The 18,106-nt window shown below is 44.6% G+C and overlaps 1 protein-coding gene across 3 annotated transcripts in view; it reads left to right on the top strand.

The window, feature by feature from the left end:
* Positions 1-6,367: 6,367 nt before the first annotated feature.
* The window catches only part of LRATD2 (LRAT domain containing 2), an 18,728-nt gene continuing 6,989 nt past the window's right edge, over positions 6,368-18,106 (top strand). For 2 of the 3 annotated variants that reach the window (XM_070748298.1, XM_070748297.1), the window contains exon 1: positions 6,368-6,826. The gene's annotated coding sequence lies outside the window, so the exon portion shown is untranslated. Of the gene's footprint in view, positions 6,827-6,932; positions 6,985-18,106 lie in introns of those variants that run through there. The other variant, XM_070748296.1, reaches the window with a different exon arrangement.

Raw genomic sequence — 18,106 nt, 5'->3', positions numbered from 1 at the left:
CGATCTGAAGTTTCCGAACACTTTTCAAAGGTAGCCCCACGTAGAGAGCGTTACAGTAGTCGAGCCTAGAGGTGATGAGGGCATGAGTGACTGTGAGGAATAACTCCCAGTCCAAATAGGGCCGCCACTGGTGCACCAGGCGAACCTGGGCAAATGCCCCCATCGCCACAGCTGAAAGGTGTTTCTCTAATGTGAGCTGTGGATCGAGGAGGACGCCCAAGTTGCGGACCCTCTCTGAGGGGGTCAATAATCCTCCCCCAGGGTAATGGACAGATAGAATTGTCATTGGGAGGCAAAACCCATAGCCACTCCGTCTTGTCTGGGTTGAGTTTGAGTTTGTTGACACCCATCCAGGCCCCAACAGCCTATTTATTTTATTTATTTATTCAATTTTTTAATACCGCCCTTCTCCTGAGACTCAGGGCGGCTTACAACATGTTAGCAATAGCACTTTTTAACAGAGCCAGCATATATATTGCCCCCACAATCCGGGTCCTCATTTTACCCACCCCGGAAGGATGGAAGGCCGAGTCAACCTTGAGCCCGTGATGAGATTTGAACCGCTGACCTACAGATCTACACTCAGCTTCCATGGCCTGCAGTACAGCACTCTACCTGCTGCGCCACCCCGGCTGATGGCTAACCTATGGCATGCGTGCCACAGATAGCACGAGGAGCCCTATTGGAGGACATACGAGACTTTGCCATGTTTCAGCTCCAGTGCTCACCAGCTGATTTTCGGCCTTGGGAAAGGTCATTTTGTCCTCTGGACACTTCAGGGTCCTTTGTGTTGTGTTTGTGTTATTTTTTTGCACTCTGGAGGGTTCAGGGAAGCTTCCCTGAACCTTCCAGAGTGCAAATAAACAGCACAACGGGCAAACCGGAAGTACATTTTCCAAACCTCAGTTCAGAACTCATCACCGGCTCAAGGTTGACTCAGCCTTCCGTCCTTCCGAGGTGGGTAAAATGAGGACCCTAATTGTGGGAGCAATATGCTGGCTCTGTCAAAATGTGCTATTGCTAACATGTTGTAAGCTGCCCTGAGTCTAAGGAGGAGGGCGGCATAAAAAAATTGAATAAATAAATAAAATAAATAAATAAATAAATGGTATAGGGGTCTCCTGCACTAGCAGGAGGTTGGACTAGAACAGTGTTTCCCAACCTTGGCAACTTGAAGATATTTGGACTTCAATTCCCAGAATTCCCCAGCCAGCGAATGCTGGCTGGGGAATTCTGGGAGTTGAAGTCCAAATATCTTCAAGTTGCACAGGTTGGGAAACACTGGACTAGAAGACTCACAGGGTCCCTTCCAACACAAACTATAAATAAACAAGGTTGTTGCTCTGGGGTTGACACCAGAGGACGCAATGCTATGTATAGCTCCATGATCTCCTGTGCAACACACACACAAACAAATAAATGACAAATGGCACACATTTTTATTCTCCAAGAATACCCGTGGGAGAAACAAAGATGTCAGGATTTGCAGCATGACAGCCTCCTAAATTCCTTTTTCTGGAAAAGTATTATTTTTAAAAGCTCTTTTTAAAGAAAATCTAAAGGGACAGAATCCTGGCAGGCAGGCAGGGAAGGGAGATACCACTAGCACCAATCGGCGGGGGGGGGGGGGGGGGGAGGAGAAATCCTTACTTTTTTTTTTTAACACCAGTCAGATTCTGGGAGTCTCTAGCAACGTGGTTGGAATGATACAGAGTCAAGTTCAAAGAGTGACATAGTTTTTCCCCGTCTTCTTTTCCTTTTAATTTCTTTTTTTTAAAAAATCTCCTATGCAGCAACCTCTTGCATCCTTAAGTACCAAACAAATCTGTGGATGCTTAAAGATTCTCCCAAGTGTGTAAACATCACCTTCCTTTCTTTTCCACACTAGCAACGTTTTCATATTCTACACATTTAAAATCGCAAAGTGAACCTTGTAAAACAGATGTCAGTGTTGCCCTCATATGAGCCTACAGCACTGGCATTTAGATAGATAGATAGATAGATAGATAGATAGGTAGGTAGGTAGGTAGGTAGGTAGGAAGGAAGGTAGGAAGGTAGGTAGGAAGGAAGGAAGGTAGGTAGGTAGGAAGGTAGGAAGGTAGGAAGGTAGGAAGGTAGGTAGGTAGGTAGGTAGGAAGGTAGGAAGGTAGGAAGGTAGGAAGGAAGGTAGGAAGGTAGGTAGGTAGGTAGGAAGGTAGTTAGGTAGGAAGGTAGGTAGGAAGGAAGGAAGGTAGGAAGGTAGGAAGGAAGGTAGGTAGGAAGGTAGGAAGGAAGGAAGGAAGGTAGGTAGGTAGGTAGGAAGGTAGGTAGGTTAGGTAGGTTAGGTAGGTTAGGTAGGTTAGGTAGGTTAGGTAGGTTAGGTAGGTTAGGTAGGTTAGGTAGGTTAGGTAGGTTAGGTAGGTTAGGTAGGTTAGGTAGGTTAGGTAGGTTAGGTAGGTTAGGTAGGTTAGGTAGGTTAGGTAGGTAGGTAGGAAGGAAGGAAGGAAGGAAGGAAGGTAGGAAGGTAGGTAGGAAGGAAGGAAGGTAGGAAGGAAGGAAGGAAGGTAGGTAGGTAGGAAGGAAGGAAGGAAGGAAGGTAGGAAGGTAGGTAGGAAGGTAGGAAGGTAGGAAGGTAGGTAGGTAGGAAGGAAGGTAGGTAGGTAGGAAGGTAGGTAGGTAGGAAGGTAGGAAGGTAGGAAGGTAGGAAGGTAGGAAGGTAGGAAGGTAGGAAGGAAGGAAGGAAGGTAGGTAGGTAGGTAGGTAGGAAGGTAGGTAGGAAGGTAGGTAGGTAGGAAGGTAGGAAGGTAGGAAGGTAGGAAGGTAGGAAGGTAGGAAGTTAGGAAGGTAGGAAGGAAGGTAGGAAGGTAGGTAGGTAGGTAGGTAGGAAGGTAGGTAGGTAGGTAGGTAGGAAGGAAGGAAGGAAGAAAGGAAGGAAGGTAGGAAGGAAGGAAGGTAGGAAGGTAGGTAGGTAGGTAGGTAGGTAGATAGAGACAGAGACAGAGACAGAGACAGAGACAGAGACAGAAAGATAGATAGATAGATAGATAGATAGATAGATAGATAGATAGATAGATAGATAGATAGATAGATAGATAGATAGATATACTGCTCAAAAAAATAAAGGGAACACTCAAATAACACATCCTAGATCTGAATGAAATATATTCTCATTGAGTACTTTGTTCTATACAAAGTTGAATGTGCATAATAGCATGTGAAATTGATTGTCAATCAGTGTTGCATTCCTAAGTGGACAGTTTGATTACACAGAAGTTTGATTTATTTGGAGTTATATTGTGTTGTTTAAATGTTCCCTTTATTTTTTTTGAACAGTGTATATGTAACTTAAAAGAGCAACCAGCAGAATGATGTAGTGGCCTAGAGGTGGAGCTCTCACCTTCTAATCAGGAGCATTTGAGTTCAAACCTAAGTGGAGGCAGATATCTCTCTCTCTGGGCACAATGAGATTCAGTGATGGGCTCCTATAGGTATGGTCAGGTATGCAGAACTGGTAGAAAAATTTTGGTCAGGTATGCAGAACCGATAGAAAAATTCTGAATTTTTTTCTTATTTTCCCTTCTGGGCTCTGGGTATGTGCAAAAAAAACATCCCTTCCAAACTGGAAGTTCAGAAAACACACTTTCCGGTTTGCCTGTTTTGCTGTTTTTTGTATTATAGAGTAGTGTTTCGCTGGCTGGGGAATTCTGGGAGTTGAAGTCCAAATATCTTCAAGTTGCCAAGGTTGGGAAACACTGTTCTAGAGAGTTCGGGGAAGCTTCCTGAAGCTCCGGAGTGCAAAAAAACAGCACAATAGGTAAACAGGAAGTGCCTTTTCTGAACTTCCTGTTTGCCCGTTCGTCCATTTTTTCCACATCTCAGGCTTCAATGAGGCCTGTGCACATGTGTTGGGGCAGCACAGGGGTGTTGTGTATGTGTGGGGGAGGGAAGGGGTGTGGGCACGTGCGTGTGTGCATGCTAGCACAGCCACACACACACCCCTTTTGGCAGGCAAACCAAAGAAGGTTCGCCATCACTGAGTTAGTAACAATCACAAAGACAAAAGTGTGGTTCAGTTGCTTAGTCATGTCTGACTCTTCCTGATGCCACAGATGATAGCACACCAGGCTCCCACTGTCACCTGGAGTTTGAATTGGTCAATGATACTATCGAACCACATCTTCCTCTGATGTCCCCTTCCCCTTTTGACTTCTGTCTTTCCCAACATCAGGGGGTCTTTTCCAAGGAGTCCACTCTTTGCATTAGGCGGCCAAAATATTTGAGCTTCATCTTCAGTATCAGTCCTTCCAAAAAACGATCATATTTTGTTTCGTTTTGGATTGACTGATTGGACAGAGCTGGCCTTCTCCGGGTCCCGTCAACTAAACAATGTCGTCTGGCGGGCCCCAGGGGAAGAGCCTTCTCTGTGCCGGCCCCGGCCCTCTGGAATCGACTCCCCCCAGAGATCAAAATTGCCCCCACCCTCCTTTTCCTTTGCAAACTACTTAAGACCTACCTATATCGCCAGGCATGGGGAAATTGAGACATCTCCCCCAGGCTTTTTATAGTTTTATGTATGGAAATACGTGTGTTGCATGGTTTTTTAAATGAGGGGTTTTTAGATGTTTTTTAATATTAGATTTGTTTACATTGTCACACTGTTTTATTATTGTTATGAGCCGCCCCGAGTCTTCGGAGAAGGGCAGCATACAAATCTAAAAAATTATTATTATTATTATTATTATTATTATTATTATTATTATTATTATTATTATTATTATCCCCTTGAGGTCCAAGGGACTCTCAAGAGTTTTCTCCAGCACCAAAAGTTGCCTTATCCCAGGTTTGTTTATTTGTAAATGCACATGTTATTTTATACACTGCTCAAAAAAAATAAAGGGAACACTCAAAGAACACATCCTAGATCTGAATGAATGAAATATTCTCATTGAATACTTTGTTCTGTACAATATTGAATGTGCACAACAGCATGGGAAATTGATTGTCAATCAGTGTTGCTTCCTAAGTGGGCAGTTTGATTTCACAGAGGTTTGGTTTACTTAGAGTTATATTGTGTTGTTTAAGACCTAGTATTCCTTCCTTTTCTTGTTTCCCCACAACAACCCAGTGAGGGGAATTGGGACAACAGAGAATGACTGGCCCAAAGATGCTTAGCCCATTTTCATGCCTAAGGAGGGATTAGAACTCACAGCCTCCTGGTGATTATTCAAAGTCACCCAGTCCATTTTCATGACTAAGGCAGGACTAGAACTCAGAGTCTCCAGTGATTGGCCCAAAGCCATCCAGTCCATTTTTATTATTAAGATGGGACTAGAACTCACAACCTCCTGGTGATTGGCCCAAAGTCACCCAGTTTACTTTTGTGATTAAGGCAGGACTGGAACTCACAGCCTCCTGGTGATTGGCCCAAAGTCACCCAGTCCATTTTCATGATTAAGGTGTTTCTAGAACTCACAGCCTCCTGATGAGGGACAAAGGAAGGTATTCAATTCAATTCAATTTATTAGATTTGTATGCCGCCCTTCTCCAAAGACTCGGATGTAGGAAGGGGAAAGGAAAGGAAGGACGGAAGGAAGGAAGGAAGGAAGGAAAGGAAAAAGGAGGGAGGGAGATGATGGGAAGAGAGGGAGGATTGAAGGTAGGTAGGAAGGAAAGGGAAGGAAGGAGGGAGGGAGGGAGATGGGAAGAGAGGGAAGATTGAAGGTAGGAAGGAAAGGGGAAAGGAAAGGGAAGGAAGGAAGGAGGGAGGGAGATGATGGGAAGAGAGGGAGGATGGAAGGTAGGTAGGAAGGAAAGGGGAAAGGAAAGGAAAGGAGGGAGGGGGGAGGGAAGGAAGGAGAGGGAAGTAATTGAGGGTGGAGGGAGGAGGAGATGTTTGGAAGGGAGGAAGGGAGGTAAGAAGGAAGGAAAAGGAGGAAGGCTGGAAGGAAGGAAAGGAAGAGAGATGATGGGAAAGAGGGAAGATGGATGGAAGGGAGGAAGGGAAGAAGGAAGGAAGAAAGAGGAGGGAGGAGGGAGGGAGCAGATGATGAGGGGGGAGGGAGGAAGGTAGCTAAAAAGGACAATGATGGAGGAAGAAAGGAAGGAAAATGAGGGAGGGCGGGAAGGAGGGAGGAAAAAAAGGACCCCACCCGCAGCCCGAAAAGATCGCCGGATCTCTCCTTCCAAACGCGACTCGTTTTCTCTTCCCCTCCCCAATTTATTTAATTTTTAAAGGCACAGGCTGACGATCGCAACCTAAAGAAAAGTTGGGGCCGTCCCCGCCCCGTGTTTGGACCAGCAACCGGTTGGACGCCCCCCTACGCCCCTCCCCCTTAAAAGGAGGGCGCGGGTGTCTGTGCGCGCGTGTGTATTGTGTGTGTGTGTGTGAAACGGGGCAAGCGGGCGGGTTTAACTCCTCCTCTCCCGGCCCCAGAAGGAAAAGCTCCCTCCGCTGGCTGCGAGCGGCGCTGCGGCGAGAGCGGGGCACGCGGCGGCGGCGGCGGAGGGAAGCGCTTGGCGCCGCCGGGGCTCTGCCGCTGGAGCGCGTGGCCCGCCGCTGGTGGAGAAGGGGGGGGGGGGCGAGGCAGAGAAGACGGAGCGGGGGCTCCCTTGAAACGGCCGCCCCCCTCAGACACAACCCGCCGCCCGGGCTCGCTCGCTTGTTGCTCCGGCCGGCGCGGTCGGGACGCTCGGCCAAAAAAAATAAAGGAGCCCCGAAGGACCATGAAGGAAGCGAGCCGCAAGCCGGGGCCAGCCGCGGTCGGCGGCTGAAAGAAGAGCCCGGACGGGGGCCGGATAGTTGAGCTCCCCCGGTCCCCGGTGGGATCCCGATCCTCTCCATCCTCTGGTAAGTTTCCACACCGCCCCCCGTCGATTAGAGCCGCTCCGGACCGGAGGAGGAGGAGAGGCGGGGTGCAGGTATGGGGAGTGGCTCAGGTGACGGCGGCGCACCTGGGCTGGCCCCGACGGTTTGTTTGTTCGGAGGAGGAGGAGGAGGCCGGCCAGGTGAGTGGGACTCACCTGGGCTTGCGAGGGAGCCCTTTCCCCTCCTTTTCCCTCTCGTCCACCCCCCCCCCCCAATATCACCACCAGGGGCCTACCTGGATCTCAGGTGCCGGAGGAAGAAAGGGATGGTGAAACGGGGGGGAGGGAAGGGGAGGGCCCAGAGGGAGGAAGGAGGGGAGGAAAGAAGAAAAAGGAAGGAAAGAAGGAAAGAAAGAAAGAATAAAGGAAGGAGGGAAAGAAAAGAAAAAAGGAAGGGAAGGAAGGAAGGAAGGAAGGAAGGACGTCGCCCGTTATAGAAACTTTCCGAGCAGCGAGGAGTTAATGAAAGGTGGAGGGACGGTGGGATCGAGCAAGCGTTTGGGGGGGGGGGGGGATTTGCAGAGGTAAAATATTTGAAAAGAAGGGAGATAGAGCAAGTAGAATAGTGTAGGAACTCCTGCTTGACGTGCTTGTGGGGGGTTGGACTAGATGACCTAGCAAGGTCCCTTCCGACTCTAATAATAAATCCCAATCTAGAAGTGGACTGGGCTGAGAGAGAGAGGTAGGGACGGTCTAAAGGCAGCCATTTGTTTCGTTTGTTTGTTTAGTTGATTGATTGATTGATTGATTGATTGATTTCCATGCCACCCAATCCCAATTAGGCCTTTTGGTGAGTAAGCAAGATTAGAACTCAGGCTCTCCCGTTTTTCTAGCCTGTTGCCTAAGCCATTAAAATTGCCTCCTTTAGCTTCCATGAGTTTCCATTTGAACTTGGGAGTTTTGATTTCGCAATGTTTCTTTGGCCTTTGGCAAGAGCTCTTGGGATCCTCGGAAGAGACCTTGGAGGTCCTCTGATAGGAGACCCTATGCGGTTTCCATCCAAGTCTCCTCTTAAAAACCCTCCAATTGATGGATTTCTGAAGGCGAGGCAAGCCGTTCCACTGGTTGATTTGTCCTAACCGCTAGGAAGCTTTAGTTTAGCTTTGGACAATGCTTCGATTCTTTCAAATAATAGTTGTTTAAAAGCCCACGTGCCTCTTAATTTTTGCTTTGGGCTCAAAACACGTGTTGGTTTATGGATGTGTTAGTTTATCTATACAGTATCTTGTTGTATTAGTTTATTTATGAAGTATGATGTTTATTGTTGTTTTTAAAATAAATTATAATTTATATATAAATTATCTAAAAGCAGCTAATTTACCTAGAATTTCTTATTTTCTCCATAACAATGCAGTGAGATAGACTGGGCTGAGAGAGAGAGAGAGGGACGGGTCCAAACTAAGGCAACCAATTAGGCTTTTGTGCGAGTAAGCCACCTTAGAACTCAGGATCTCTTGTGGTCTAGCCTGTTGCCTAAACCAGGGTAGGCAAACTTGGTTCTTTCATGACATGTGGACTTCAACTCCAAGAATTCCTGAGCTAGCAGGATTGGCTCAGGAATTCTGGGAGTTGAAGTCCACAAGTCACAGAAGAGCCAACTTTGCCCACCCTTGGCCTAAACCATTGAATTGCTTATTTAGGGGATGAAGCTTCTCGGAGTTTCCATTTGAACTTGGTAGTTTGGATTTTGCAATGTTTCTTTGGCCTTTAGCAAGAGTTCTTGGGATCCTGGGGCCTTCGACTTTATTCTTGGCCCCTGTCCCAGACTAACATTGACTGGTCTTTAATAAGGGCCTACTGCACGGGGTTGTGGTAACATATGGCAAGTTGGAAGCATAGGTAGAATGATTGTGCTCTGGTCCAGGAAAACAAAAATGTAATTTTTTTAAAAAAAATTATGGTTTTCCCACCTTCATATTATTTTTTTATACTGTTTCTGCATCTTCTATAAACAACTGTTTGGCAGTTGGGAGAAACGGAGTTCTAGAATGGCTTCTCTTAAACGTTCTCGCTAAAAGAAGAAAATGTGCTTTGCCTTTCATATTCAAATGGTACATACTTACATTGCATGGGAAGCTGGTTCATAGGCTTCTGACCCGTGCGTCCTCAAAATTATGGTTGAAAGCTGCCCTGGGTCCCATGGGATTGGGCGGCATATGAATCCATTAAATTAAATTGAATTAAAAGTATGACCTCTGCTGGACTGTAGGATTTTCACCCCAAAAGTCATGCAACTATAAACTCGCTCTGCCTTGATCCTCTTCTCTGCGGACAGCTGGTCATCTCTACCTTTCAGCCAGATTTCTAAAAAGTATTTCTAGCAGGACTACCGGATTCTGCAACAGCTTTTGTCCCCTATGCCATCCGTCTGGTAAAAAACTCAATACTATCACCATGTTACATGTATACATCTGAACTAGACTGTGTTGTTTCTCTGGGTCATATAATACTCAATCTGTATAGTCTGGAGGACAGAAGGAAAAGGGGGGACATGATCAAAACATTTGAATATGTTAAAGGGTTAATTAAGGTTCAGGAGAGAAGTGTTTTTAATAGGAAAGTGAACACAAGAACAAGGGGGCCCAATCTGAAGTTAGTTGGGGGAAAGATCAAAAGCAACATGAGAAAATATTATTTTACTGAAAGAGTAGTAGATCCTTGGAACAAACTTCCAGCAGACGTGGTTGGTAAATCCACAGTAACTGAATTTAAACATGCCTGGGAAAATATATATCCATCCTGAGATAAAATACAGGAAATAGTATAAGGACAGACTTGATGGACCATGAGGTCCTTTTCTGCCGTCAGTCTTCTATGTTTCTATGTGGGTATGATTATTTTATTTTATTATTTAATTTTTTATTTTGTTTTATTTTATTGTTATTTTATTTTTTTATTGGTATGGAATGGTACGGTATGGTGTATCTACAGTATATGTGTGTTTGTGTCTATATAATTTTCAAATTCAGCAAAAACGTATATACACAGCTCAAACAAATAAAGGGAACACTCAAATAAACATCCTAGATCTGAATGAATGAAATACTTTGTTCTGTACAAAGTTGAATGTGCATAACAGCATGTGAAATTTATTGTTGATCAGTGTTGCTTCCTAAGTGGACAGTTTGATTTCACAGAAGTTTGATTTACTTGGAGTTATATTGTGTTATTTAAGTCTTCCCTTATATTTTTTAGCAGTGTGTATGTGTGTGTGTGTATGTCTCATGTTTTTGCTGAATTTGAAATTTAAGGGAGACTATGATAGATCTATTTCGGCCTTTTTCTGGCCTCATCAGCTAGATAATGATTATATGATAAGATACAATGCAATGCAATACTATATTATGCTATGCAATACTATATTATGCTATGCAATACTATATTATGCTATGCTATTCTATGCTATGCTGTACTGTACTATACTATACTATACCATACTATTTTGTTTATTTGTTTATTTGTCATGTTTATTTAGTGCATATTGGAGGTGATTGCCCTTTGAGAGCTGTATGCAACAAAATTTCATTTTAATGTATGCCTGTTGGTGTGCATTCAAAATGACCATTAAGTTATTCCAAGTCTTAAGCCTGTTCTAAGATGTTGATTTAAAGCTTCGCTATTCTCCCCCTTCTCTACATCCCAGTCCTGTAGAACTCACTGTAACTTTTCTCCTCGGCTGAATAATGTGGTGCATCGGGTTATTTCCCCCTTTGTAGAACGTGCACCTGCATATTTATGCATGTAGGTGGCCTTCTGTTGCCTGCTTACATGTGACTTGCTGAGCTGCTCAAAAATTCGCTTAACCATATTTTGTGTGTGTGTGTGTGTTGGCTTTTGCACTTGCTAGTCTCGGAGGAAGTGAGGAGAGTTAGCACCTACGTTCCTTCCTCTGTGATCTCCCGTAAGGTTCAGGCTGCCTTTACCCATAGGCTTACAAAGGCTTTAAAATATGCCTCCACCCCGGGGCAAAGCGAAACTGTTGAGAAAGGTGGAGGAGAGGTTGTTTCCTGCTTCCTGCTGGGTTTTTAGCCAGCTTTTGCCTTTCCTTCGAGCTCCTGTATGGAAAGCGAATCTCTCTGGGCTTTGTCCTGTTGCCTCGTTCTGCCTTCTGCCTTGTTGCAGCTTCATTGTCATCCACAGGTGGGGGAAAGTCTGTTGTGGTATCGCCTTCTCTCCCTCCCTCTCCCAGCTTGCCACGTGCCACTTACCCTAAAGACTTCCCTGCTATTTGCCTGGAACATACTCTCCTCCCCTCACCGGCTGTGTCTCCCGAGGTGGTGTGTACCTTTCTCTCCCTTTGCTCCTTGTCTCTCTGGCAATCCCCATTGGCTGAGCTACTGTGTGTAGAAACAGAGAAACATAGAAGGTTGACGGCACAAAAAGACCTCGTGGTCCATCTCGTCTGCCCTTATACTATTTATTTATTTATTTATTGGATTTGTATGCCACCCCTCTCCGGAGACTTGGGGCGGCTAACAGCAACAATAAAGCAGTGTACAATAGTAGTCTGATGTTAGAAACAATTAAAAACCCATTAATATAAAAAACCAAACAAACATACATACATACATATCATGCATAGAATTGTAAAGGCCTAGGGGGAAGAGGGTCTCAATTCCCCCATGCCTGACGGCAGAGGTGGGTTTTAAGCAGCTTACGAAAAGCAAGGAGGGTGGGGGCAATTCTAATCTTTGGGGGGAGTTGGTTCCAGAGGGCCGGGGCCACCACAGAGAAGGCTCTTCCCCTGGGTCCCGCCAAACGACATTCTTTAGTTGACGGGACCCGGAGAAGATCCACTCTGTGGGACCTAACTGGTCGCTGGGATTCGTGCAGCAGAAGGCGGTCCCTGAGATAATTATTTCCTATATTTTATCTTAAGATGGATATATGTTTATCCCAGGCAGGTTTAAATTCAGTTACTGTGGGTTTACCAACCGCGTCAGCTGGAAGTTTGTTCCTGGCATCTACTACTCTTTCATTAAAATAATATCTTCTGATCTTTCCCCCAACTAACCTCAGATTGTGCCCCCTTGTCCTTAAACCGCCGAGCTGCTCACCTTATGATTGACAAGCTCGGAGTCTTAGCTACTGAACCACTGCGTCTCTGAGAACATACAGATGGTTAAATTTTAAAAATTATTTTTGAAACAGTTCTTTTAAGTATTGTTTTCATTTGTAGTAAGCCACCCGGAGTCCTTGAGGAGTTGGGCAGAATATAGTTTAGATTAATAAATTAGATTAATAGACACAGAGACACATAGAAGATTGACGGCAGAGATATACCTCCATCTAGTCTGCCCTTATACTATTTCCTGTATTTTATCTTAGGATGGATATATGTTTATCCCAGGCATGTTTAAAATTCAGTTACTGTGGATTTACCAACCACGTCTGCTGGAAGTTTGTTCCAAGGATCTACTACTCTTTCAGTAAAATAATATTTTCTCACATTGCTTCTGATCTTTCCCCCAATTAACCTCAGATTGTGCCCCCTTGTTCTTGTGTTCACTTTCCTATTAAAAACACTTCCCTCCTGAACCTTATTGAACCCTTTAACCTATTTAAATGTTCCCCCCTTTCCCTTCTGTCCTCCAGACTATACAGATTGAGTTTATTAAGTCTTTCCTGATAAGTTTTATGCTTAAGACATCCACCATTTGTGTAGCCCGTCTTTGGACCCGTTCAATTTTATCAAGATCTTTTTGTAGGTGAGGTCTCCAGAACTGGACGCAGTATTCCAAATGGGGTCTCACCAGCGCTCTATACAGCAGGATCACAATCGGCTCTACCTTTATGCCATGTCTGTCCAGCCGGGGGAACAGGGACTTTGTGACATTTAAGGTTTTCTTTGCTAAAAGGAAAACGGAGAGTGACTCCCGCTGGAGTTGATCGATGGGGGAAAGGATGGCTGGTTGGGAGAGAAGGGTTGAGCCTGGTTTTCCCTTTGCCGAGATCCTGAGAAAGTGCATCTGATTAAAGACAGGATTCCTGTTGAGAAGTAATTCCACCACTGGCTGCCCGCCAATATCAATTTTTACAAGGAGGTTCTTGATTGAGACATCAGCAGGATGCAACTCTCTCCGGCTTCTGGATAATGTTCAGAACTAATAGACGGGCAAGTAGGAAACCAGCCATCTAGCCACCTCAAGCTTTGTAGCTTTGGATAGCGGTAGCCGCTTAGACTTATATACCGCTTTACCGTGCTTTTGAGCCCTCTTCAGTAATGGGCTGCTGCCCCCACGGTGGGGGGGACACAGTTGGGGTGGTTAGTTTTCTGCACTATTAATTGAATACAGTGATACCTCGTCTTACAAACGCCTCGTCATACAAACTTTTTGAGATACAAACCCGGGGTTTAAGATTTTTTTGCCTCTTCTTAAAAACTATTTTCACCTTACAAACCCACCACCGCCGCTGGGATGCCCCACCTCTGGACTTCCGTTGCCAGCGAAGCACCCTTTTTTGTGCTGCTGGGATTCCCCTGCGGCTCCCCTCCATGTGAAACCTCAGCTCCGGACTTCCGTGTTTTTGTGATGCTGCAGGGGAAACCCAGCAGCGCAAAAACGGGCGTTTCGCTGGCAAGGGAAGTCCGGAGGTGGGGTTTCCCATGGAGGGGACCCTCAGGGGAATCCCAGCAGCGCAAAAACAGGTGCTTTGGCTGGCAAAAGGGGTGAATTTTGGGCTTGCACGCATTAATCGCTTTTCCATTGATTCCTATGGGAAACATTGTTTCGTCTTACAAACTTTTCACCTTAAGAACCTCGTCCCGGAACCAATTAAGTTTGTAAGATAAGGTATCACTGTACTTAATTGTTTTTTTATTGTCCCATCTTCTCTAGTACCTTAGTATGATCCTTAATTACTTGTGATACAAGAAATAATTAGTGTGTTTTTACCCATAAATACTTCAATCATTTTAATCATTATCTAAAACTGACGGTTTTTTAGCCATTGAAGAAAATTGAGCTACTTGCCTAAGTAGTTATCATACTGAACCTTGTGGGTTCAGTACAAAACCTTAAAATGTCACTGTGCTCCTCAACAAATAATGGACAAATATCATTTGTCCTTTTTGTGGCTATTCAAATAATGGGACTTAATCAACTGAAAAAGAGTTCAAGCACCTATCTGAAAACTTACCCTGGTTGGGAAGTCATTCCCACCCAGTCACATGACATTTAAGCCATTCCCCCAGTCACATGACCATCAAGCCACACCCTCAAAATAAGCCATGCCCCCAGTGTAGCAGTGAAAGTTTTGGCAGCCCATCACTGGCCCTCTCTAAGCGGTTTACAGAGTCAGCATATTCCCCCCAACCATCTGAAGACTCATTTTGCTCACCTCGGAAGGATGGGAGGCTGAGTCAATCTGGAGCCAATGAGGTTCAAACTGCAGGCAGCTGGCAGTCAGCAGAAATAGGCTGCAGTACTGCAGTCTAACCACTGCACCACCGTGGCTCATACATGGGTATATGGGTTTCTGATGGGTGCATTGATGTTTTTTATTTTAAAAAAAAAATTTTCACCAAACTTACACAAACATCCATACATTATACCATATTGTACAAACATCCATAGTTATACATTTATATCCAAACTATCATAAACATATCTCCTTAGTTTGCTTCTTTTATACTTTTATCTCCCATTCATTCATTCATTCATTCGATTTTATACTTTTATACTTTTATCTCTCATTCATTCATTCATTCATTCATTCATTCATTCGATTTTTATGTTGCTCTTCTCCTTAGACTCAGGGCGGCTTACAGCATGTTAGCAATAGCACTTTTTAACAGAGCCAGTCTATTGCCCCCACAATCCAGGTCCTCATTTTACCCACCTCGGAAGGATGGAAGGCTGAGTCAACTTTGAGCCGGTGATGAGATTTGAACCGCTGACCTTCAGATCTACAAGTCAGCTTTAGTGGCCTGCAGTACAGCACTCTACCTGCTGCGCCACCCCGGCTCATTACGTCCCTCCCTCTATCTCCCCTCTACCTTCTCTCTCTCTCTCTCTCCCACTTTCCTACTCCCCCCTTCCTCCCCTTCCTTTCTTCCTCCATCTTATCCTTCCTTGAGTTCGTTCATTCATTCATTCATTCATTCATTCATTCATTCATTCATTGTGTATGCTGCCCAACTCTAGGGACTCTAGGCGGCTTACAATCAAAAACAGAACATACAAATACTATTAAAATTATTTTAACATTAATTAAATTAAGATTGACTCAGCCTTCCATCTTTCTGAGGCGGATAAAATGAGGGCCCAGATTGTTGGGGGGCAATATGCTGACTCTGTAAACTGCTTAGAGAGGGCTGTAAAAGCACTGTGAAGCGTTATATAAGTCTACATGCTATTGCTATTGCTATAAAATCTCTAAAAGCAATTTAAAAACAATTTAAATCCAACAGTGAAATGCCATGCATTCCATTTATGGCCGGATCTTGACGGTACACTATCAGATCAACAGTCCCAGGCCTACCGGAAGAGCCAGGTCTTTACAGCTTTCCAGAAGGCCAGTAGGGTGGGGGCAGTCTGGATCTTAGGAGGTAGCTGGTTCAAGAAAAGTCTGAGCAGCCACCGAGAAGGCCCTCCCCCGTGGACTCGCCAGCCGACACTATTTGTTTGTTTGTTTGTTTGTTTGTTTGTTTGTTTGTTTGTATGCCACCCTTCTCCGAGGACTCGGGGTGGCTAACAGCATATAATATAGCAATACAGTACAACGGCAAATCTAATTGAATTTAAAATTACAATCTAAAAATCCAATATTTAAAAACAATCATACCAGTTCAATCATACAACACATATTGGTTGCCGATCGGTTTCCGGTCACAATTCAAAGTGTTGGTTATGACCTATAAAGCCCTTCATGGCATCGGACCAGAATCCCAGCGACTAGTTAGGTCCCACAGAGTTGGCCTTTTCCGGGTCCCGTCAACTAAACAATGTCGTCTGGCGGGACCCAGGGGAAGAGCCTTCTCTGTGGTGGCCCGACTCTCTGGAACCAACTCCCCCCAGATATCAGAGTTGCCCCCACCCTCTTTGTCTTTCGCAAGGTCCTTAAAACCCACCTCTGTCGTCAGGCATGAGGGAATTGAAATTTTCCCTTCCCCCCTAGGCTTATAGAATTTATACATGGTATGCTTTTATGTATGATTGGTTCTTTAAATTGGTTTTTTTTAGATTATTTTTAATATTAGATTTGTTTACATTGTCTTTTTTATTGTTGTTAGCCGCCCCGAGTCTTCTGAGAGGGGCGGCATACAAATCTAATAAATAAATAAATCTCATTTCATTGGCTAGGGGGCTGAGATCTAATTGCTCCATGCCTGGCGACATAGGTGAATCTTAAGACTCTTACGGAAGGCAAGGAGGGTGGGGGGAGTGTGAATCTCCAGGGGGAGATGATTCCAGAGAGATGGGGCCCCCACAGAGAAGGCTCTTCCCCTAGGCCCCGCCAAGCAACATTCTCTGGTTGATGGGACCTGGAGAAGGCCAACTCTGTGGGACCTAATCAGTCGCTGGGACTCATACAGCAGAAGGCGGTCCCACAAGTAATCTGGTCCGATGCTGTGTAGGGCTTTATAGGTCATTACCAACACTTTGAATTGTTTAGCTGACGGGGAGATTAGAGTACATCTAATCTTAATCCGTTTTATGATTAGATAGTTAGAAGGGTTCCTGATGGGTGCACTGATGATGCTCAAGAAAGCACCTGGCACTACAAATATTTTCCTTTATCAGATGGGTCCCTGTTTTAATAATCAGGGATTACTGAATCCTAAGTAGCAAAACTAAACAAAGTTTCCCACTTGCTCCCATTCAGAAGGAAATTGTCCCTCTTTAAGAACGGCCCACGGTTGTTCTGATTTGAACTAAGGCATCTCCTTGCCTCTTTAACGTTGAATGTGAAAATATCTGCCACCTAATGAATTTGTAGCTCAGGAAAGGTCTTGGGGAATACTCCTCTCATAATTTCCTATGCAGCATGAAGGAGACAGAGCTATGATACAAAAATACCCTTGGCCCAACTTGGCTGAGAATCCTCTAGGTGGCTTTAAACCAATGTTTGTTGGCCTCATTTCCAGCCCGAATATATTACAGGCAGTCCCCGACTTACGACTGCAGTTGAGCCCAAATTGACTATTTGTTGTTGTGGTTAGCTCTGGCCCAGCTCCTGCCCCAAGGACTGTGGATGTGGGGGAGACATCCACATGCTGCAGGCCTGTTTTGCCCCCCCGGTGGAATCTGATGATGAAGGCTCCTCTGACCAAGAAGACATGAATGACAGGGAAGAGGAGAGTGTGGCAGACAGCTCAGAAGGAGATCAATTATCTAGCTCCTCCTTGGATTCAGAACAAGAGTTAATGATACAGCCACGCATGCAGAGGGCGATGCATAGGCAGCAACAACTGAGAGATTATTATCAAAGAAAATGAGGCCACCTGTGGTTGGGTGGGGCTGTGGTAATTAGTGAGGCTGCTATAAATAGCAGCCTGTGGGTTTGGCCATTGTGGAGGATTATCTGATCGTTGTGTTTCGTGACTGCTTTACTGACTTTGACTTTTTGTGTGCTGATTTTTCCCGGCTTTGAAACTAAACCAGAGCAAAGTGTGTTTCACTTTGTGAAAGAAGAAGGACTGTGAATTGCCTCCCAGCTGCAAGCTAAGTATCACAGAACTGATAAGGGACTTGTACAAATTACCAGTTTGTTTGGAGACGAGTGCTCTTTGCTATACAAAAAGAGGGCTTGGTTTAAGTGAATTTTCATTATAAAGAACATTGTTTTGAATTTTCAAACGTGTGTGTGTCTGAAATTTGTACCTGTGAATTTTTGGGAGGAGTCTACCAGAGAGCCCGACAGAACATTTGTAAGCGGGATGTTTGTTACGCCAGTTTTGCCTGAGTTTATGTGTGGTTGAGTTTGGCTGTTAAGCGAATCACTGCAAGTTTAATAATAACAACAACAACAACAACAACAACAACAACAACAATAATAATAATAATAATAATAATAATAATAATAATAATATATTAGATTTGTATGCCAACCCTCTCCGAGGACTCGGGGCGGCTCACAACAACATAAAGAGTGTACAAATCCAATTTTAAAATGCAATTTAAAACCCTTATAATAAAATAAAATAACCACACAACCAATCAAACCATACACCAGCCTTGAAAATTGGGGTGTGTGTTAGTTTCCCCATGCCTGGCGACAAAGATGAGTTTTTAATAACTTACGAAAGGCGAGGAGGGTG

The sequence above is a fragment of the Erythrolamprus reginae genome, chromosome 3 (genome assembly GCF_031021105.1).
Source record: "Erythrolamprus reginae isolate rEryReg1 chromosome 3, rEryReg1.hap1, whole genome shotgun sequence".
Taxonomy (NCBI): domain Eukaryota; kingdom Metazoa; phylum Chordata; class Lepidosauria; order Squamata; family Dipsadidae; genus Erythrolamprus; species Erythrolamprus reginae.
Note: the sequence above shows the minus strand (reverse complement) of the source record. Positions and strands in the feature narration are given on the sequence as shown.